Source organism: Orycteropus afer, unplaced genomic scaffold (genome assembly GCF_000298275.1).
Source record: "Orycteropus afer afer isolate SDZICR_OR568_19922 unplaced genomic scaffold, OryAfe1.0 scaffold00010, whole genome shotgun sequence".
Classification (NCBI taxonomy): Eukaryota; Metazoa; Chordata; class Mammalia; order Tubulidentata; family Orycteropodidae; genus Orycteropus; species Orycteropus afer.
Window position 1 is genome coordinate 2,527,298 of NW_006921597.1, and position 22,787 is coordinate 2,550,084.

At 39.7% G+C, this 22,787-nt stretch overlaps 1 non-coding gene across 1 annotated transcript; it reads left to right on the forward strand.

Annotated features, from left to right (window-relative positions):
• The first annotated feature begins 21,439 nt into the window (after nucleotides 1-21,439).
• TRNAQ-CUG lies at nucleotides 21,440-21,511 on the forward strand. The gene has a single exon. It is a non-coding gene; the product is annotated as a tRNA-Gln (tRNA).
• Nucleotides 21,512-22,787: the final 1,276 nt, after the last annotated feature.

The following is a 22,787-nucleotide window of genomic DNA, read 5'->3' on the forward strand; positions in this document are numbered from 1 at the left end:
AGTATAGCCCTGTACAATCTTACATAAGTATGACTGGTCCTGTGCATGACATTAAACACTGCTTTAAGTACACAGGTTCACTCAGTTCATTTGATACACCTAAATGGTTCCTTCCAAAGGGAATAAAAAGATGGATTAAGCCAAGAAGCAAGAAAGTAACCCTGGTAATCTATTCATGAAAAATAGGACTCTTTGCACTAAGCTCTAACAGGATCATTTTGTTCCTCTGCCTCTTTTTAAATGTTTGATGATAAAGTGAGGTCAGTGATTTCCATTTGTGGACTGAAGAGTAACTATTCAATCCACTCCTGGGGTTCCAAGTATCTGTGGCTCTTCCATTTTACAGATAAATGCAAGTCAAACACTCAACACAGAAGGAGGCCACCTGTTGATGATTGAGAGACTCCCTGACTGCTAAGATGAGCCCAGCCACAGTGAGAGGGCACTTAACAGGTCAGTTTAGCTACCTCCTGTCTTCCCATGCAAAGCTGACAACACAGTTGTCTCTGGGGTACAGAGACGTGAATGAATCCCAGGTGTGAGGCAACAGGGTGTGAGATTGTTATTTTCCTGGGATTGCAAAATCACAGGTACTTAGGTGGTTCATTGCTGAGAGCGAACACTCCTTCACCAACCAAGTCTGCCTTCTGCAGTAGAAGGCATTTGTGGGGAACCTTTTATGGTCCCAACCACTTTTTGAATGGTGTGCCATTTTAAAAATCCAGGTCAGCTCCTGTTACAAACAATTCTCAGGTTTTATGTAGTCTTCAGTTTTACTAGAATTTTGTTTTTATTCAATACCCATTAAATATGTGGCCATTTATGAAGATTTTAATTCCTTGTTCCATGGAGAATTTTGTTATATATCATGTAAACAGAGCTGAATATAATCGTCTGTGTGTTCATGTATTAAAATTTTTTACTCCGCACAGGTATATCAGTAGAATGGGGCAGGAAAAGAGATTCCCTTCAATTTCTCTCAGGCCTGAGGCTTCTGTAAACTGGGTCTGGCTCCAGTGACAGTAGGTTTTGGTGCTGGTGTCCTTTAGATCCTTCTAATGTGGAAATGTGCAGAGAATATCAGTTTGCCAAGTTCTGAGATAATCTGTCAGCTAGCTGGTATACAAAGGGACGGGTAAGAGGAACTGGGTAATGGTTCATTCAGTACTGTCCCTTCTTTATACTGTAAGTGCATTATGTGGTCCTCAGAAAGCCTATCACACTCCTGGTCTGTCTCCACAGAAACTGTTCTGGAGGATACAAAGGGAGGGAAGAAGGTAGCACAGGGTATAACTCAACTCATTTTTTTTATATGGGTTCGTTAAAGAGATTTTTATTTTCTGCATAAGAGATTTTGGTAGATTGTGAAAAAAGGTAGAGGGAATAAAATTTTTTTCATCTTTTTTTGTGGGTAGGGCACATAGGAGATTCACAGAGTCAATCTTGACAAAGTAAGAAAATAGCTTTTCAAGACGGGTGGCCCTGAAAGAATTGCAACTTGGTTTGGGGGTTGTGGGAAAAGAAGAGTGACTGAGCCAGAGAGAGTGGTACTAGAAAAACACACATAATTTAGAATTGAAAAATATCTCCCCACACTTTTTTTTTTTAAATCACAGTTAACATGGCGATGTCCTTGGATCTCATTGTATAAAGCTTAGCACTACATAAAACATCTTCCTTTTGCTTCTTTGTTCCTAGTCTCTACCCTTTCCTGCTTTAACTTCATGTGTCAGGTAGGCTTTATCAGGGTCTTGAGTCAACCATTACCTAAAACAGATAGTCATCTTACTGGAATAGAGAACTTCCAGATCTTGGTTATTAGCTTGCTGAAAGCTAGGAGTTGAATGCAATGTAACCCCTGTAATCAACACCCCTAAAGAGTAAACCTTGTGTCGATAGTGTTGGCTTTTTTAAATATCTGTGCTTGTCTAATAGAGAAACTCTGTAAAAGAAGAATCCAAGAGAAGTTTCTGGGAGGATCCTACAAACCCAGGCCCACTCACTTCCCTCCATTTATTTCTGGGCTCTTACAAACCTAATGGATCTGAGATGGAACCTTTGAAAAGTGTCAGTACTCTGTGTATGCTGCAAAGGTGAAGTTAAGTTTAGAAAGAAGTGTTACCTTCAGACTAGGTTTTTATTAATCTGAGGTATAAATGAAGGGGACATTATAATGATAGAATTCTCTGCTTAATTGGGAAAATAGGGCTTTTAAAATTTTGACCTCAACTAAAATGATATGCAACTATTCTATGTTTGTATGTGTTTGAAATACATTCTGTTCTCAGAGATTTCTAAAATCCTTACTTTTTAATCATTTGGGACACAGGCTTAAGAGCACATAGAGTTTGTTCCTGTGTTATTCTGACTCATCCTTAAAGCCAAGATCTTGCTGTCTTCTACAAGCTGCTGGGATTCCAGTTCCCTATGGGATGGGTAAGGGTTAGGGTTTTTTAAAACTCTGTAGACTTAGGCATTGTCTCTATTTAGGCACCTGTCAAATTGGAGGTGGAAGGGCTATGATTTCTGCAATGAACCCAAACTTTTGAAGTAAAAAGACTGACTGTATTTTAGACTACATTAGGGGAAAAAGAAACTGGAGAGTCTGTTAGTTAAGCAGTCCATTTCTTAGCAGTGGAACCCCCTCTAGCATTCTAATTTGGGTTTTACCTTGATTTGCTTTTCTCAATCGGACTTTGAAGTAAGTATGCTTCATACAAATTAAATAAATTACTTTATTGGTTCTAGCATTAGTTGATACTTGAGTTCACAGTGCTTTTGTGGCAGGGTTGGTGTGCAATACTAACCCCTCTTGGATTACATAGGTGTCAGAAAGGTTAAATGGTCAAGAGATGCCTACTTTAGGTATTATATTAGGTATTGCTCACCTTCCTTTTTTTCTGTTCCTCATGTCCCAGGACTCAGCCTGGTTTTTAGGACAGCCAAAGCTTGTGGTTTTAGGACAGCCAAAGCTCACTGATACTGAATAGTCCTAATCTCTGCACTGGATCCCATATGTGAGACGTGTGAATTGTGGTAAATTGGAGGATGTTGGTTGTTACTACACTGAAGCATTTTGAATGAGGGTGGCTCTGTTGTCTGTCATAAATGGAGTATAAGACTATAATTTGAAAGGGATTAAATATGTGAGAGTCCTTTAAATGGTGCTTTTTGTAACCTTTAATGATAATATTCAGAGCTGCTTTTCAGTATTTCACAAAGGGGTGGCATACAAGTATGGATTTTAAAGCTTCTTTCCAAATGTAATCTGTCACTGGACTCACATCTGAACACATTTGAAGATTATACGATGTAACACAGAAATGTGTTTGTTTTTTTTTTTTTTTTTCCATAAAAGTACTTAATAAAAGCATTATACAGCAATAATATCTGAGTTCTTCTTTGATTACTGATTATATTATTAAGATCTGTCTGCTCTTATATAGTCTCAGGACCTAAATAATACCAATTGCTAGACAGGCACATTTGAGGAAAAGTGTAGGGAATACAAGTGATGTCCTTCCACCTGCCAAGATACCTTCTTTTTGTTCCAGGCTACTCCAGATAGAGGAATGTTAGCCAGTATTTTGATTTCAAGCATTTTCTGCAAATTGCCTTCATATTAGCTGTCAAGTCTGTGCTGGATTAGTGAGATGCTTCACTATCCCTGGTTGGTCATTAATATTACCTATGGAGATTTCTTTAAAAACATTGATGCCTAGTCTACTACTTCCACCCCAATTAAAATCAAAATCTCCAGTATAGGGCCCAGTCATCTATATTTTTTTAAGCTTCCGGGATGAAACTATTCTGCATGATACTGTAATGGTGGATACATGACATGCATTTGTCAAAATCCTCAAAACGTCCAACATACAAGAGTGAATTCTAATGTCAGCTATACCAAAACCAAACTAAACTCACTGTCATGGAGTCAGTTCTGATTCATAGCGACCCCCATTGGGTTTCCAAGGCTGTAAATCTATAGAAGCAGACAGCCCTCCTTCTGCGGAGCAGCTGGTGGGTTCAAACCTCCAACCTTTTAAGGTTAAGGCAGCCAAACGCCTTAACCACTACACCCCCAGAGAGCCTTTTTAAACTGTAGACTTAATGTCTCAATATTGGTTCATCAGTTCTAACAAATGTTACCACAGTAATGAAAGATGTTAATAAAAGGAGAAACTGCAGAAGGGAGAGAGAATATATGGGAACAATGGGTACTCACTGCACTTTCTGTAAAACTAAAACTGCTCTAAAAAAATGTAATTCACCATATTAACAGGCTATAGAAGAAAAATCTCATTGACATATCAGTCAATGCAGAAAAAGCATTTGACAAAATACAATATCTAGTCATGATAAACTCAGAAAAATAGACATAGAGGGGAACTTCCTCAACTTTATAAGGCATATGTACGAAGAAAAAAAAAAAAACAACCTACAGCTAACTATTAACAATAGTGTTGAAAGACCTGATGTTTTCTCCCTAAGAGAGCAAGGCAAGGATACCTGCTTTCGTCTGTTTTATTCAACATAGTGCTGGAAGTTCTACCCAGTGCAGTAATGCAATGAAGTAAATAAAAGGCATACTTAAAAAAATTAAACTCTTATTTGCAAATAATAAGGAACTCTGGTGGCACTGTGATAAAGCATTCAGCAGCTAACCAAAAAGTCGGTGGTTTGAACCCACCAGCTACTCCATGGGAGAAAGATGAGGCAGCTGCTTCCATAAAGATTGACAGCCTTGGAAACCCTATAAGGGTCGCTATGAGTCAGAATTGACTCGATGGCAGTGGGTTTGGATTTTCTTTATTTGCAAATAATATTGTCTAAATCAAAAATCCTCTAAAACTAATTAGTGAGTTCAACAAGGTTGTGGGTAGAAGATACATAAAAATTATGTTTCTGTATACTAGCAGTCAACACATAGACACCAAAATAATAAATACATTTACAGTTGCTTACAAAAGGAAATGTTGTTGTCATGTGCCGTCGAGTGGGACCCGACTCATAGCAACCCCTCCTTGGGTTTCTGAGGCAGTATCACTATGAAAGTAGATTGCCCCATCTTCCTTTGGAGGAGAGGCTGGTGGGTTTGAACTGCCAGTCTTCTGGTTAGCAGTCAAGGGCCTTAGGCACTATGCTACCAGAGATCCCACAAAAGGAAATACCTAAATGTAAATTTTACAACATATGTACAAGATTTGTATACCGAGAACTACAAAAATGATGATGAAACAAAGATCTAAATAAATGGAGAGGCATACCTTATTAATGGCTTGAAAAACTCAACATAGTAAAGTTTTCAATTCTCTGGAAATGGTATACAGCGTCAATGCAATTCCTGGTAAAACTTTTTAAGACATAAGATTATTCTAAGAATTACATGGAAAGACAAAGGAACTAGAATATCTAAAACACTTTTGAAAAAGAATAAAGAGGGAATAGAATAATCAGTCTACCTAATTTCAAAACATAGAGTTGTAGTAATCAAGACTGTGGCCTTGGCATAAGGATTGATCATTGGAACAGAATAGAGAACCCAGAAATAGACCCACACTAGCTCTGGTAGCATAGTACCTAAGGCACTTGACTGCTAACCAGAAGGCTGATGGTTCAAACCCACCAGCCACTCATTGGAAGGAAGGTTGGGCGATCTACTTCCATAGTGATACTGCCTCAGAAACCCAAGGAGGGGTCTCTATGAGTCAGGTCGGACTCAACGGCACATAACAACAACAATATGCCATGAGACCATCTCAAGAATAAATTTAATGCCTTGAACACTAATGATTGAAAACCAGATGAGTTGTGGGATGACATCGAGAACATACGTGAAAAAAAACAAAAAGTCTTGAAAGGAAAGACCAGAATGGATGTCAGAAGAGACTCTGAAACTTGACCAAAGAGTAGCTAAAGTGAATGGAAGAAATGATGAAGTAAAAGAGCAAAATCCTCAAATGTTTGGAAACTAAAAACAGCATTATAAGTAAGCCATGAGTCAAAAAGGGGAATTAGAAAATCTTTAGAACTGAATGGAAATGAAAATATCAGTACTTGTGGAATGCAGCTAAAGGAATGCTTTGAGAAGAATTGATAGCACTAAATGTGTGCATTAGAAAAGAAAGGTCTCAAATCAGTGGCCTCAAATTGTATTGTAAGAAACTAGAGGGGGAAAAAGAGCAAAGCAGAAAAAACGTAATAATAAAGATTAGAGTTAAAATCACTGAATTTGAAAACAAATAGAGAAAATCTGTTAAACCAAAAGCGAGTTCTTTGAGATGATTGATAAACTTTCCCCCATACTGATCAGAAAAAAAGGGAGAAGATAGAACTGACCAGATATCTAGAGAGGTGACATCTCTATAGTCTACAGAAGTTAAAATAATAAGGAAAAAATCTACAGCTAACATCATACTCGTTGATGGATTTTTATTTTTTGCTAAAATAATATTATGAAGTTTATGGAAATAAATTTTAAAGTTACATAAAATTAACAAGTTCTTTCAAATATTCAAAAGTTCACACAAGAAAAAAACAGGTGTTCCAAATAGCTGTATCTGTATTCAAGTAATTATTAGGAAAAAATGCAGTAAAAAACTTCAGGGTCATAAGGTTTAACTGGTGAGTTAAACATTTTAAAGAAGAAATAATAACCAACTCTAAGCAAACTTCTCTGGACAACTGAAGAGAAAGGAAGACTACCAACTTATCCTGAGAGGCCAGCATTACCCTGATACACAACCCAGATGAAGACATTACAAGGAGAAAATAACAACCCAATATCTGTGAACATACAAAAAAAAATTTTTAATTTTAGCAAATTGAACAATATATTAAAAGAGTAGTATAGCATTACCAAGTGGAATCCCACAAATACAAATATTCCACAAATAAAAGATTAGTTTAATATTTGTTGTTGTTGTTGTTATGTGCTGTCGAGTCGGCCCCGACTCATAGCGACCCCTCCTTGGGTTTCCGAGGCAGTATCACTACGGAAGTAGGATTGCCCAACCTTCCTTCCGAGGAGTGGCTGGTGGGTTTGAACCGCCAGCCGTCTGGTTAGCAGGCAAGTGTCTTAGCCACTATGCTACCAGAGCTCCCAGTTTAATATTTAAGATCCAGCAATATAAATTACCATATTAACAAACTAACAAAAACCATATGATCTTCTCAATAGATGCCAAAAAAAAGCATTTGAAAAAAATTCATGCATTCCTGATAATTAGACTCAGCAAAGTAGAAATAGAAGAAATGTTCTCAACCTGAAAAAATGCACCTAGGAAAACTCTACAACTAACATCATACATGTTGATGAAATTTCCTTTGCTAAAATAAGAAATAAGTCAAGAACGTTTGCTCTCACCACTTGTATTCAACATCGTGCTAAAGATTCTAGCTACAGCAATAAGTCAAGAAACAAAAAGATCATCTGGAATGGAATGGGAGAATTAAAACTTATTTGCAGGTGACATATCATTAATTAAGAAAATTCTTCAAAAAACTACTAGAACTAATAATTGAGTTTAGCAATATTGCAGAATTCAAGGTCAACGTACAAAACTTACCTTTCTATATACTCAACTACTAATTCACTGCTGTGGTGTCAGATCCGACTCATAGTGACCCCTCCTTGAGTTTCTGAGGCGGTATCTCTATGGAAGCAGATTGCCCAACCTTCTTTCTGAGGAGTGGCTGGAGGGGTTAGCAGATGCCTTAGGCACTATGCCACCAGAGTTCCCTTCTATATACTATCAACAAACAACTGAAAATAGAGACTAAAAATAATACCATTTATAGTAACATCAAAACTATGAAATACTAAGGAATAAATTTTCAAAAGATGTTCAGGACCAAAAAAAAAAAAAGAAAATGTTTAAGAGTTGTACCCTGAAATCTACAAAACATTGCTGAGATAAAGAAAACCTAGAAAATGGAGAATATCATGGATCATAAGGCACATTTGTCAAGATATTCATTCTCCTCCAAATTAATCTATAGTTTCAATGTAGTTACAATAAAGGTCACAATAGGTTTTGGAGAAATTGAGAAGTTGATTCCAAAATTTAAACGGAAATACAGAGGACCTAGAATAGTTGAATCAACTTTGAAAAAGAACAAAGTTGGAGACCAACACTGCCTGATTTCAAGGCCTTCTATAAAATTACTGTGAATGAGACCATGTTACCATACTGTCTCAAGAAAAGACAGATCAGTGGAACAGAGTTTAGATATAGACTCACACATTTGTGGTCAACTGATTTTCAATGAAGGTGCTAAGCTAACTCAATGAGGAAAGGGTAATCTTTTCAATAAATGCTACCAAGACCATTAGATCACTGTATGCAAAAAGAAAGAAAGGAAAACGGGGGAAAAAAAATACCCAACCTTTTCCTCATACTATACACAAAAATTAACTTTAAATCATTCCTAGTAATTGTTCAAAAACCAAAATTTCTAGAAGAAAACATAAGTTTGAGAAAGTTTTAAATATGACACAAAATATGTAAGAAAATAATAAACCAAACTTCAAGTTAAAAATTTCACCCTCCAAACGACACTTTTATGAAAGTGATAAGGTAAGTCATGTAAAACTCAAGACCAAGCTCACTGCCATCTAGTCAATTCCAATTCATAGTGACCCCCACTGGGTTTCCAAAGCTGTAAATCTTTCCAGAAGCAAACAGACTCATCTTCTGCGAAGTGGCTGGTGGGTTCAAACCACCTATCTTTTGGTTAGCAGTGAAATGCCTTAACATACCATCAGAGCTCCGTAGACTGGGAAAAATATTTTCCAAATATGTTTAACAAAGTACTGGTATCTACTATATATAAAGATACAAGTAAATAAGAACTTGCAACTAAATAATACGAATAGAAATAGCACAAATAAAAATGCTCAAAAGATAGATGTTTCACGAAAGAAAACACACAAATGGGAAATAAGCACTTGGAAAGATGTCAAAGATGTGGTCATTAAGGAAATGGAAATTTGAAAACCAAGATGAGATGCCCATATATGTCCACTGGAATGGCTATAGTATAAAAACCTGACCACATGAAGTGTTGGTGAAGTTGTGGAACAGTTGCCAGTGAGAAGTATAAGGTACAGCCAATTTGAAAAACAGTTTGGCAATTTCTTAAAAATTTTAGCGTAGTGCCTAAAGCACTTGGCTGCTAACCAGAAGGCTGGCAGTTCAAACCCACCAGCCATTCCTCGGAAGGAAGATTGGGGCAATCTACTTCCGTAGTGATACTGCCTCGGAAACCCAAGGAGGGGTCACTATGAGTTGGGTCCAACTCGATGGCACATTACAACAACAACAACAACCACCATATGACCCAGCTATTCTACTCCTAGCTATTGATTTAAGATAAATGAAAGTATATGTCTACATACACACACACCAAAAAAAAAAAAAATTGTTCATAGCCACTTTATTTATAATAGCTACAAGCAGTAAAATCCCAAATGGACCTCAACAAGTGAATGGATTTAAAAATGTGCTATGATGAGGGCGCATAACAACAACAACAACATAACCATACGATGGAATATTACTAGGCAATTTTTTAAAAAATGAACTTCCTAATGTGTATAGTAACATAGTTGAATTGCAAAACATTATACTAAGAGAAGCCAGACAGAAAAGAGCACATGCTATATAATTCCAGAAATCAGATCAGGGATTTTCTGAGATGGTGTATGGGTGGTAGGAATAGGAAAGAGAGAATACAAAGGGCACAAGAACACTGAAGGATGATGGTCATGTTCATTATTGTGATGATCGTGATGGCTTCACTGGTGTATATGTATGCAAAACATCAAACGTACACTTTCAATGTGTGTAACTAATTACATGTCCCTTATACTTCAACAAAGCTGAAGATGTTAAAAAATAATGGTGAAATGAATGCATTGTTAGACAAATAAAGCTGAGAGGATTCAGCACCAACATAAAGGTATTACAAAATATACTTAAGCTAACTTATGGAAGAAGGAAAACAATCTCAGAAGGAAACAGCAATGCACAATGGAATGAAGAACACTGGAAAAGGGAGATGTGAGAAACAAATACATATTGACGTGCAAAGCAAAATCTAATGACTTCAGGAGTTTACGACATAAGTAGAACTAAAATGTCAAGAATAATCCAAAAAGCAGAATAGTATAAAAGAAGGGAACATTTTGTAAGATTCTGGCAGTTTTTGTGCAAGGAATAGTTTATGTAAGACTGTAATGAGAAGATGTATGTTTCCATCCCTGAGTTATCAAAGAATTATAAAAGTGTGTACAGTTAACAAGTTAATAGGACAAAAAAAAGAGAGAATAATATAAAATATATGATTAATCCAAAACAAGGTAAAAAAGGAAGGAAACAGGAATAAAACAGATGGTCTATAGAGAAAACAATAACATGCCCTGTATATAAATCAACTAATAAAGTGATATAAATCCTGATATATGGTGGCAATGAGGAAAAGAAAGACAGAGAGATACATGGGAGATACAACAAAGATGAACCCTTTTGCACATACAGTACTGTGTTGTCAGTGCAGGCAAACACGGGTATACGGGTGGATAGATGGGTGGACAGGCTGTACTAGTAGGTATATCTATGAAGTGGGGAGTGTACCCAAGAGCATATATAGGGTTGGCCGACAATGGTCCTATAAGTTTATGTGTATGATCTGAATTCCCAGGTGTATAGTAGAGCTGACAAGGAGCGAGGTTGTAGTCACTGCTTAGTCACAGCCAGCTACCCAGAGGGACCAAGTAGTAGAACCTGTGGGCTCGGGACCATAGTTGCATGGGACATCAAGCTCAACTGGCATAACATACTACACAAAACATTGTTCCACCTCCTACTTTGGCGAGTAGTGACTGGGCTCTTACAAGCTTGCAAGCTGCCATCTAGATGCAATGATGGGTCTCTCCTCATCCAGAGCAAAGAATAATGAAGAAAACCAAAAATTCATGGAAACAATTAGTCCTAACAACTGGTACACCATCCGATCTGCAGCCCATACGACTATGAAACCAGAAGAATTAGATGGTGCCCAGCTACCATTGTCAACCACTTGGAAGGGGATCTATGTAGGAGATCCTGGATAGAGAGGGAGAACAATATGGAACAAAACTCAAAATCATTTGGAGAAAAAAAAAAAGAGGGGGGGGCAGGTTTGCTGGCCCAACAGAGCCTGGTGGAACCACTGAGACTATGGCCCTTAGCTGCCCTTCAGGTCTAGAATTGAACCCACACCTGTGGTTTCCAGCCAAACAATAGACAGGCATTATGAGTTGAACATTTACCTGAGGTAGATACACTCCTTGGAGAGAACAATCATGGGAGAAAGAATGGCTATGTATGCACAGGGAGATCTCCTGTGTGTCAGGGGGCAGGAGTACATGGAGGGTGGACACAGGGAAGAGGTAACTATGGGGAGGAAGTGGGAGGGGAGCTGTTGCATTGTGGTAAATTGTGGTCAATGTCATGAGACAAAGTGTATGTGAACTGCTGTATGGAAAGTGAATTTGCTCTGTACATTTTCACTCAAATCACAATAAAAAAAATCCTGATATAGCAGTTGTTATATTAAGTTTCGATTAATTAAAATCTTCAAGTAAAACATTGCCAGACTCAATAAGAAAAAAAAAAAAAAAAAAAAAACTGTACCTGAGAGCATAATGATTTTTCTTTAATTTCAAGATGAATACATAAGAAAGCACCTTCCAGTAAAATGAATTTTTTTTAACAATTTTCTAAGCTTAGTTTTCAATATAAATTTAAATAATGTTTATGTCCTTATATATGAAGAGCTGTAGCCTCAGGAAGCAGGGCCAGAGCATAGGCTGGTCTCTGAGCAAGGGGCCCCTGACCAGCTATTCTGGAAAGAAGCCCCTGAAAATCCATCTGGAGAAGTTGAGGAAATCCACACAAAATTTACAGAGGTACCTGGAAGAATAAAATTACACATGATAATTGCCTAATCATTAAGCACTGCCAAAGGATTTCTTATTTATTATCATCTCTATGATCAAGAACTTCCCATGAAGGCAGTAACCACAGCAGCATGTTCGGATGTCTAATGACTTGGACATTCCAAGAAGAAACAAATTGGGAAGAACCATCCGACTCCAAGGCTGAGATTCAGAACCTCATTAGAGAGACTGTGGCTGTGACACACAGGAAGGTGGAAAATTTTGTGGAAGTGCTGCAAGCCAGGGCTGGTGAGCAAAAAACTGCTCACTGGGGTGCTGAGAAATTCACTGAAGGGTGGACACCAATGAGTCTCCCATAAATCACTGGAAAAGTGTCTCCTGAGATTTCAATGAAATTTCACTAGGAAGATGCCAGCAAAACTATGCAGGAACTCATCCACTGGTGTGCTGGGATGCTGGCAAAACGCGCGTGCGCTACAGAGCCCCCCACTCACATTGAAATTGCCTGGTATGGTGCTGGCAAAACTCAGTGGAGGCTAGGTACCACTGGGACTCCTGAACATCACTGACAGCTACAACATCGCAGTAAGAAGGAAAAGAATCCCCTTCCTCTCGCAGTGTCCTTCCAGTACCTTCACTGTGCCAGCTGGCAGAGAAGATATGTTGATAGGGTCCAGCTCCACTATCATAAAGCAGAGCAAAGAAGCACACATTTGGAGCTAAGTGGCAATATTGGTAACTAACACAGAATGTTGAAAAAGAACTATATAAATTTGAAAGCAAACTCAGGCTCACTGAAGGGAAGACTCCTCCTTAAACCTTCCTGTCCCCTTCATACCCTATGTTCCCTTCAGTCACAACAGCCTCCATGTCTGATGTTGTGAGATTGGCCAGTGGGCTCCCAAATGCCAAAACTTATAAACAAATTTATTCAGGGAGGAAAGGGATGAACCCCCTTAACCTAGGCTTTTTACTGGGGCTGTTCTCCTCCACTAGTTCTCGTTCTCCTCCTTGGCCACGTGTCATAGCCTAGGGGAGGCTCATCTAGATCTTCTTCCTATCCATTTCACCATAGCCTCACATATATGCTCAGGGAGAAACAGGAGAAATTATAGAGGATGCAAGTTTCCTGGGAATGCTCTCAACGTTTTTAGCACAAACCCTCATCTAAATGTCAGATCCAGGATGCTGGATTCTTGGAGTCAGGTGGGAGAAGGAATACGTTTTTTCACACAGCTAGATTTCCCTTCTAGCAAAATAAACTATTCTGCATCTGATACTGCTATTCGAATATACAGATAAACCAGACTCAGTTAAGAACAAACATCTTTAAGGTCCTTTAAGACAGGCACCTTTAATACAGGTCACCTCTGTATCTCCCAATGCAACTCAACAGTGCTTTACCCATAAGATCTCAGCAGATTCTTGAATTTGAGTTTTAAGATAGAGTCTCATGACATCTAGACTAGCAGGGATGCTATGTGTTTGCAGAATTTGGTGCAGTAAGCAGAGGAGGAGAAAATGAATGATTAATCGATCAATTTGTTTAGAGGCAATCCAGTTGAGGGTTTGCAGCAGAAATCAGGAAACTTGGATTTGAGCTCCAGTTCTACCCTACATTCTTGAGAAAGTTGCTTTATTCCTTCATGCCTCTTTTTTGATCTGCAAATCGAGACCTATGTTTTTAGGAAGATGATTTAAAATTACATTTGCTTTGATGCTGGGAAGGTAAGTATGAAGTCTAGAAGGCAGCTATTAAGAAGATAAATTATCACTCATCACCATAGGAATGTTGAAATTATAAGACCCACTAAATATGCTTCTTTTTTTTTCTCCAGCTTATTGACACATTATTTCTCCATATCAGCAATTTTTCCTGAAGGTCTTAGCAGTCTTGTTTGCATTAAACCAGGTGGGAACTCAGCTGCTGGAAGAGACGGAAGAAAATGAAATGTATCTGATACCAACTGGCCAACAGTGGGTCATTTATCTATTGGAAAAAGCCTCTGTGGGGCTCAGGGCAGCCACTCCCAAACACATTGGCCAATTCTTGCAAACGTGCCATGTTTGTTCATGCTTCTTAACAGTACTTTTCATGCCATTTGGCAAATAATGATTCCTAGACTGCAAGCTAGATTCAGAAGTGGACGTGGAACAAGTGATATCATTGCTTGTGTCAGATGGATCTTGGCTGAAAGCAAAGAATACCAGAAAGATGTTTACTTGTGTTTTATTGACTATGCAAAAGCATTTGACTATGTGGATCTTAACAAATTATGGATAGCATTGAGAAAAATGAGAATTCCAGAACCCTTCATTGTGGTCATGAGGAACCTGTACATAGACCAGGAACAAGGGGATACTGCATGGTTTAAAATCAGGAAGGGAGTACATTAGGGTCATATCCTTTCACCATACTTATTCAGTCTGTATGCTGAGCAAATCTGAGAAGCTGGACTATATGAAGAAGAGTACACCATCAGGATTGGAGGAAGACTCATTAACAACATATGATATGCACACAACACAGACTTGTTTGCTGAAAGTGAAGATGATTTGAATTTATGAGTGAAGATTAAAGACTACAGTCCTCAGTATGGATTACACTTCAACATAAAATGAAAATCCTCACGACTCACCAATAAGCAGCATGATGATTAATGGAGAAAAGATTGAAGTCAAAGATTTCATATTACTTGGATCGATCCACAGCCAACACCAATGGAAGCAGCAGTCAAGAAATAAGACATTGTATTGCACTGGGAAAATTGGCTGCAAAAGACCTCTTTAAAGTGCTGAAGAGCAAAGATTTCTCTTTGAAGACTAAGCCATGGTATTTTCAATAGCCTCATATGTGAAAAATGGACAACGGATAAGAAAGATCAAGGAACAGTTGATGCTTTTGAGTTGTGGTGTTGGTGAAGAATACTGAAAGTACCATGGGCTGCCAGAAAAATGAACAAATCTGTCCTGGAAAAAGAGCAGTGGGAATGCTCCTGGGAAGTGAGAATGGCCAGACTTGATCTCACCTACTTTGGTCGTATTGTCAGAAGGGACCAATCCCTGGAGAAGGCTATCATGCTTGGTAAAGTAGAGGGTCAGCAAAAAGAAGGGAAGGCCCTCAACAAGATGGATTGACACAGTGGTTGCAATGATGGGCTCAAGAATAGCAAGGATTGTGAGGCTGGCCCAGGACCAGACAGTGTTTCGTTCTGTTGTACATAGGATCGCTATGAGTCTGTGCCAACTCAACAGCACCTAACAACAACAACAATAGACCGAGAGCGAATCAAGGGCTGGAATAAAGTTTATCGACTCAATGGCAGTGGGTTTGTTTTGGTTTTTGGTTTACATCCATTACTCTTAGCACAGGGCTGAGCATGGAGGGCCAAGCACTCAGTAAATGTTTGTTCAGTGACTGAAAAGAGAAGTGGCTCTCATCCTTGACTCATCTCTCTGAGTTCCTATCTCAGGAGTCCTCTGAGGAATTCTCTGCACTCTCTCCAAGGATGTGACAGAGACACTTCCTCAGAGAGCACCTTCCTTTATGCAATTTATTCTCTGGAACATTACTATGTGGTGAACTCAAATGAGAATGGGACTGTTCTTGGAATTTCTCAACGTTTCACCCTCTAATCATTGATGCCTGAGTTGGCTCTGACTCACAGCAACCTGATGTATAACAGAATGAAAGCTTGCCCAGTCCCGTGCCATCCTCACAATCATCACTGTTTCAGCTCATTGCTGCAGCCATTGTATCAATCTATCTCTTTGAGGGTTTCCATCTTTGTTATGTCCTACATGACCCTCCTCTGACCTGCAGTAATAGCCAAAGATGGTTGTTAGGTGCCATCATGTTGATTTTGACTCACAGTGGCCCAATGTGACAGAGTAGAACTACCCCATAGGGTTTCCAAAGCTGTAATCTTTACAGAAGCAGATGACCACATTTTTCTCCTACAGACCCACTGGGTGGATTTAAACCACCAGCTTTCAATTTGCACTTGAGCACTTAACCATTGCCACCAGGACTCCTTTTTATCCAAACATTACCAAAAAACCAAACCTGTTGCCACCCGGTAGAATTCAACAAATGACAACCCTACAAGACAGAGTAGAACTAGGGTCCCACAGGGTTTCCAAGGCTGTAAATCTTTATAGAAGTAGACTGCCACATCTTTATCCTGCAAAGTGTCTGGAGGGTTCAAACTTCAGCAGCTGAGCACTTAACCATTGTGCCACCAGGGTTAAGACCATTAAATTATCTTTTGTTGAGCCTCTATTTCCTATCACCAGCACTCATCCGTCAGTGTACCATGGTGACTTGTGTGCTGCATTGATGCTGAAAGTTATACCACCAGTATTTCAGATACCAGCAGGGTCACCCATGCTGGACGGGTTTCAGCAGAGCTTCCAGATTAAGACAGACTAGGAAGAAGGATGTGGCAGTGTACTTCAGAGAAAAGAAAAAAAAGGCCACTGAAAACCTTATGAATACCTGTAGAACTTTATCTGATATAGTTCTGGAAGATGAGCGCCTCAGGTTGGAAGACACTCAAAATACCACTGGTGAAGAGCTGCTTCCTTAAAGTAGAGTCGACCTTAATGATGTGGACGGAACAAGATTTTTGATACTTTCATTTGCTGATATGGCATACGCTTGGTGTTTCTCAAGCTGAAAGAACTGAAGAAAAAATTCAAGCCTTGAGTTGCAATACTGAAGGATTCTATGGGTAAAATATTGAACAATGCAAGAAGCATCATAAGGAGATAGAATACACAGAGTCACTGTACCACAAAGAATTGGTTGATATTCAGCCATTTCAGGAGGCAGCATGTGATCAAGAACCGATGGTATTAAAAGAAGTCCAAGGTGCACTAAAGGAATTGACAAAATACAAACAAACAAACAAACAAAGGCTCCAAGAATTGACAGAATACCAGTTGAGATGATTCAACAAATGGATGCAACACTGGGACTTCTCACTTGTCTATGCCAAGAAATTTGGAAGACAGCTACCCAGCCAGATGACTGGGTTCCATATTTGTGAACAGAGTTCCATATTTGTGCCCATCTCAAAAAAAGGTGATCCAAGAGAATGTAGAAATTATTGAACAATATCCTTAATATCACATACAAGTAAATTTTGCTGAAAAATAATTTTAAAATGGTTGCAGCAATACATAGTAATCTGCCAGAAATTCAAGCCAGATTCAGAAGAGAATGTGGAACAGGAATATCATTGCCGATGTCAGATGTATCTTGGCTGAAAGCAGAGAATACCGGAAAGATGTTTACCTGTGCTTTATTGACTCTTGTGGGAGCTCTGGTGGCATAGTGCCTAAGGCATTTGACTGCTAACCAGAAGGGTGGCAATTCAAATGACTACAAGAAGAGTTGTTGATACTCCTTCCTGAGGAACCAATTCTAGACTGCAGCTAAATTGGCTTAGTCATACCCTGAGAGACACAGGTTGGAAAGCCTTGTGTCTTATCAGAACCTGGGAGCCTGCCAGAGGAGACAAGGAGGTGAGTGAGAGAGAGCTTCAGGGCATCACAAGCTTCCCATTCTCTCCTGTTCCAGAGGACCAAAAGGCATTCTTCCAGGATTCAGATTAGCTCCTGTTCCAAACTTTGCCTGCAGGCCTGCTACGCAAATACCTGCAAAGTTACCAGAGCACTAGGTGGAGATATTCTCCTAAAGGAACCTTAGAAAACTGGGAAAATAAAAACAATAACCTAATTTTATATATGAAAAAACTGAGATGAGCAAAACAAAAAACCAAATCAAACTCACTGCCAGTCAGAGTGAGAGATTTGCTAGCATTCCCACAGCTTGTTGCTGGCAGAGCCACCACTGAAGATCTCGGCCTTAAGACTCGCCATTCAGTGCTCTTTGTATTGCGTCCCACAGCTTCAAATTAGAATGTCAAAGGCTTGTGGAATTAATGGGGAGCTCTGGTGGTATTGCCTAAGGCATTTAACTGTTAACCAGAAGGCTGGCGGCTCAAATCCTCGAAGGAGCACTGGGCAATCTACTTCCACAGTGATAACACCTCGGAAACTCAAGGAGGGGTCGCTATGAGTTGAATCCGACTCCACGCCAGTGGGTTCTTTTTCTTTCTTTCTTTTTTTTTTTTGGTGAAATTAATGTGAGAGTTCTGATGATGCAGTGGTTAAAGCACTTGGCTGCTAACCCAGAAGGTCAGTGGTTTGAACCTACCAGCTGCTCGACAGGAGAAAGATGTGGTAATCTGCTTCCATAAAGATTAATAGCCTTGGAAACCCTCTGGGCAGTTCTACTCCTTCCTATAGGGTCACTATGAGTCAGAATTGACTGGGTGGCGATCGCTAATGGGTATGGGTGGAATAAACAATCATCTTTCCACTTTCATGAGAAAAAAATCAGACGGCCCTTGCCCAGGAAAAGCTTATTATTGTGGATACAACAGATCTATTTTTAAACTCAGTCAATCCCTGCTGAGAAAATTGGACCAAACAACACACAAGTAATAAATTATACTCATTGTACTTAGAATGTATTTAGTAACTATCTGTATACTATTTGGCATCTATGCATGAAAATAATATTCATGAGAATAGTGCTTGTCTTGTATACCCATGACTGCACAAGTGCTGGTGACATGGAATATTCAATAAATATTTGTTGAATTAATGAATAAAATTCATTAAAAAGAACTCATTTGTATCAATATTCCTCAGTTCCAAATGTCTTTCCTACCAAATCTTTGCTGGGGCAGAGTTGAAACAATGAAATCGTGGATCTGAAATAGACATTTCTGGATTTGAATATCAGAGCCACAACTTGGTAAACATGAAATAGAAGACAAATTTAAAAATCTCTTTGAATCTCATTATTCTATTATATAAAATGGAGAATATAATGAAGCTTGTGCATGATTAAAAACACATTTTAAAGTATATCTATATATAATATGTATTATATTAATATATAATACACAATATGTTGTTGATGTTAGGTGCCCTTGAGTCAGTGCTGAGTCCTAGTGACCCCATGTTTAAAAATGAAATACTGCCTGGCCCCTATGTGATCCTCACAACTGTTGCTATACTTGAGCGCATTGTTGCAGCCACTGTGTCGATTCATCTCCTTGAGGGTCTTCCTCCTTTTCCCTGGCCCTCTACTTTACCAAGTGTGATGTCTTTCGCCAGGCACTGGTCCTTCCTGATCACATGTCCAAAGTACAGAAGATGAAGTCTCACCATCCTCACTTCTAAGGAGCTTTCTGGGTATACTGCTTCCAAGACAGATTTATTCATTCATCTGGCAGTCCATGTTCTTTGACAACACTATACATCAAACACATCAATTCTTCTTGAGTTTTCTTTATTCATTGTCCAGCTTTCACATGTATATGAGGCGATTGAAATGGGTCAGGTGCACCTTAGTCCTCAAAGTGGCATCTTTGCTTTTGAACTTTATTAGTTTTTTGCAGCAGATTGGCCCAAATTTGCAAGTCATTTGATTACTTCGCTGCTGCTTCTGTGCACATTAATCGTGGAGCCAAGTAAAATGAAATCCTTGACAATTCAATCTTTTCTCCACTTACCATGATGTTGCTTGTTGGTCCAGTTGTGAGGATTTTTGTTTTCTTGATGTTGAGGTGTAATCATACTAAAATCTGTAATCTTTGGTCACCACTAAGTGCTTCCTGTCCTCTCCACTTTCAGCAAACAAGGTTATGTCATCTGCATTTCACAGATTGTTAAGTGAGTCTTCCTTCAATCCTGACGCAGTGTTCTTCTTCATAAAATCCAGCTTCTCTGCTTACTTTTTGCTCAGCACACAGACTGAAAAAGTATGGTGAAAGGGTACAACTCTGCTGCACACCTTTCTTGATTTTAAACCACACAGTATACCCTTGTTCTGTTCAAACAAATGCCTCTTGTTATATATGCAGGTTCCTCGTGAGCACAATTAAGTGTTCTGGAATTCCCATTCTAAACAATGTTCTCCATACTTTGTTATGATCCACACAGTCAAATGCCTTTGCATAGTCAATAAAACACAGGTAAACATCTTTCTGGTATTCTCTGCTTTTAGCCAAGATCCATCTAACATCAGCAATGGTAACCATCGTTCCACATCCTCTTCTGAATCTGGCTTGAATTCCTGACATTTTTCTTGTCTATGTATTGCTGCAGCCAATTTTAAATTATCTTCAACAAAATTTTACTTGCATGTGATATTAATTATATTATTCAATAATTTCCCCATTCTGTTGGATAACCTTTCTTTGGAATGGGCACGAACATGGATCTCTTCCAGTTAGTTGACTAGGTAGTTATCTTCCAAATTTCCAAAAATATACAAGTGAGTAATGGCAGCACTGCATCCGATTGTTGAACATCTCATGTTGTTGTTGTTATGTGCCATTGAGTCAGACCCAACTCATAGCAATCCCTCCTTGGGTTACTGAGGCAGTATCACTAAGGATAGTAGATTGTCCCATCTTCCTTCCAAGGAGTAGCTGCTGGGCTTGAACCACCAGCCTTCTGGTTAGCAGTCAAGTGCCTTATGCACTAAGCTACCACAGCTCCCATCTTGTGGTGGTGTTGTTGTTGTTATGTGCCATCAAGTCCACCCGACTCATAGCAACCCCACCTTGGGTTTCCAAGGCGGTATCACTACAGAAGTAGATTGCCCAACCTTCCTTCCCATCTCATAGTCACTTACAAATAAAACACACTGCCTTCGAGTCGGATCCGACTCAGTAACCCCTCCTTCGGTTTTCCAGGCGATATCACTATGGAAGTAGATTGCCCAACCTTCCTTCCGAGGAGTGGCTGGTGGGTTTGAACCGTCAGTCTTCTGGGTAGCAGTCAAATGCCTTAGGCACTACACCACCAGACCTCCTCAAATATTCAATAAAAATCCTTATTCTTCTTATTATAATATAATTTGATATACCATATTGTAACCATGACCGTGCTAGGAATCTTGTTTAATTTGGTATGCAATCACAATAATAAAGAAGAAGAGTTGTGTAAAATGTGTGTGTGTGTGTGTGTGTGTGTGGTATCTCAGAAAGTCCCAAATGGTGTTTTGATAAAATCATCAATGCTTCCTGGGCAATGGGAAGAGGACAATTGCAAAGAAAAGTAAAGGGACATTTTTATTTTGGGAGTGTAGGGAGTGGGGGTGGGGAAGGAATTTTACCTCATGATAGGAAACTCAATAGACTGGTCAGCACAGGTGGATTGGGTGGAGGACTAAAACGTTTTTTATAATCCTAATCCCAAAATGAATCTTACCTCATTTCCGGAGATAGAAGCCTGAAGAGACCCGCAGAGCGAAAGTGAGTCAGGAGCCATTCTTTGCTGCAGATTAAGTGCACTGGGGTTCTGTCTGAGCGGATAGGAAATGCTAGAGGGAACAAGTCCTTGAGAACTAGAGAGCTGAGAAAGCACTTCTACATCTGCAAGAGAGTTAGAGGATACTTTTGCCCAGGCGGTTCCATGGTGTAATGGTGAGCACTCTGGACTCTGAATCCAGCGATCCGAGTTCAAATCTCGGTGGGACCTTACCTTTCAGTCCAAATCAACATTATTTTTTATTCTGCTAGCCCAGACAGGAATCCCCTACACCAAACGCATGACTCTAATGCGTAGCCAATGGGACTTGCTTTCTCACTTTTGCAGCCAGTTTCTCCCCCTGGTTTCGGCTTCCTTAATCAGGAACGCAGTCCCAGCTTCCGGAACACCCGCCACTCCAGAGCCTGTCTTCCTTCCAGCCCCCCACCGCTGTTAGTGCCTCGCAGTCGAGTCCCCTTGGTTTCTTTCGTCTCCGCCTTAGGAGTAGGGGTCCCAGTAGCCGGCTTCTCAGAATAACTCAGTCCACACGGAAATTGCAGACAGTTCCGCGTTTCCGAGCCGTGGTCTGGACTTTTGCAGCTGTGTGTTGGGCATCCGCAGGTCTCACTTCGCAGAGTTCAGCGACAGAGCACGTCCTTCGCCTGCTCGGACCTCGGGCCTCCGGGTAAAAAAGGCAGACGCCGCGCCACTAAATCCTACACCCCGAGATTTCTTTCACCTGGGACATCTTGTGATTGCACCGAATGTCCTATTTTTGCACGCGCAGAAAATCATTCAGATGTGGAATAGCTGTCATGGAGTCACAATTTCCAGGTCGTGGGTTTGAGTACAAGATTGGGTGTTTTTTGTGGTTGTTGTTTTGTTTTGTTTTTCTAAATTGTGATTTAGGTGAAAGTTTACAGAGCAAATTCACTTTTCACACAGCAGGTCATGTACACTGTCTCATGATACTGACTACAATTTACCACAATGCAACAGCTCCCCTCCCACTTCCTCCCCATAGTTACCTCTTCCCTGTGTTCTCTCCATGCACTCCTGCCCCCCCACCCACCCAGCTGTCTCCCTGTGCATACACAGCCCTTCTGTTCTCCCATGATTGACCGCTCCAAGGAATGTGTCTGCCTAATATAAATGTTCACCTCATATGCTGGTCTTTTGTTTGGCTGGAAGCCTTGGGAGTGGGTTCATTTCCAGACCTGAAGGGCAGATAGGGGCCATAGTTTGAGTGGTTCCACCAGGCTCTATCAGACCAGCAAACCTGGTCCCCTCGCCTTTTTTTTTTTTTTTAATGATTTTGGCTTTTGTTCCACATTGTTCTCCCAGTCTATCCAGGATCATAGATAAGATAGGGTGTATTTTATTTCATTTTCATCCAGCCCTTTTCTGCCAGCTGCCAGAAGCCCAAGCGTCTAAGTCCCGGTTGAAGCCAGGAGAGGTCGCAGTTGTCGGAAACTTTGAACCTGAGTCTGGAGGAATCGCTTCCTTC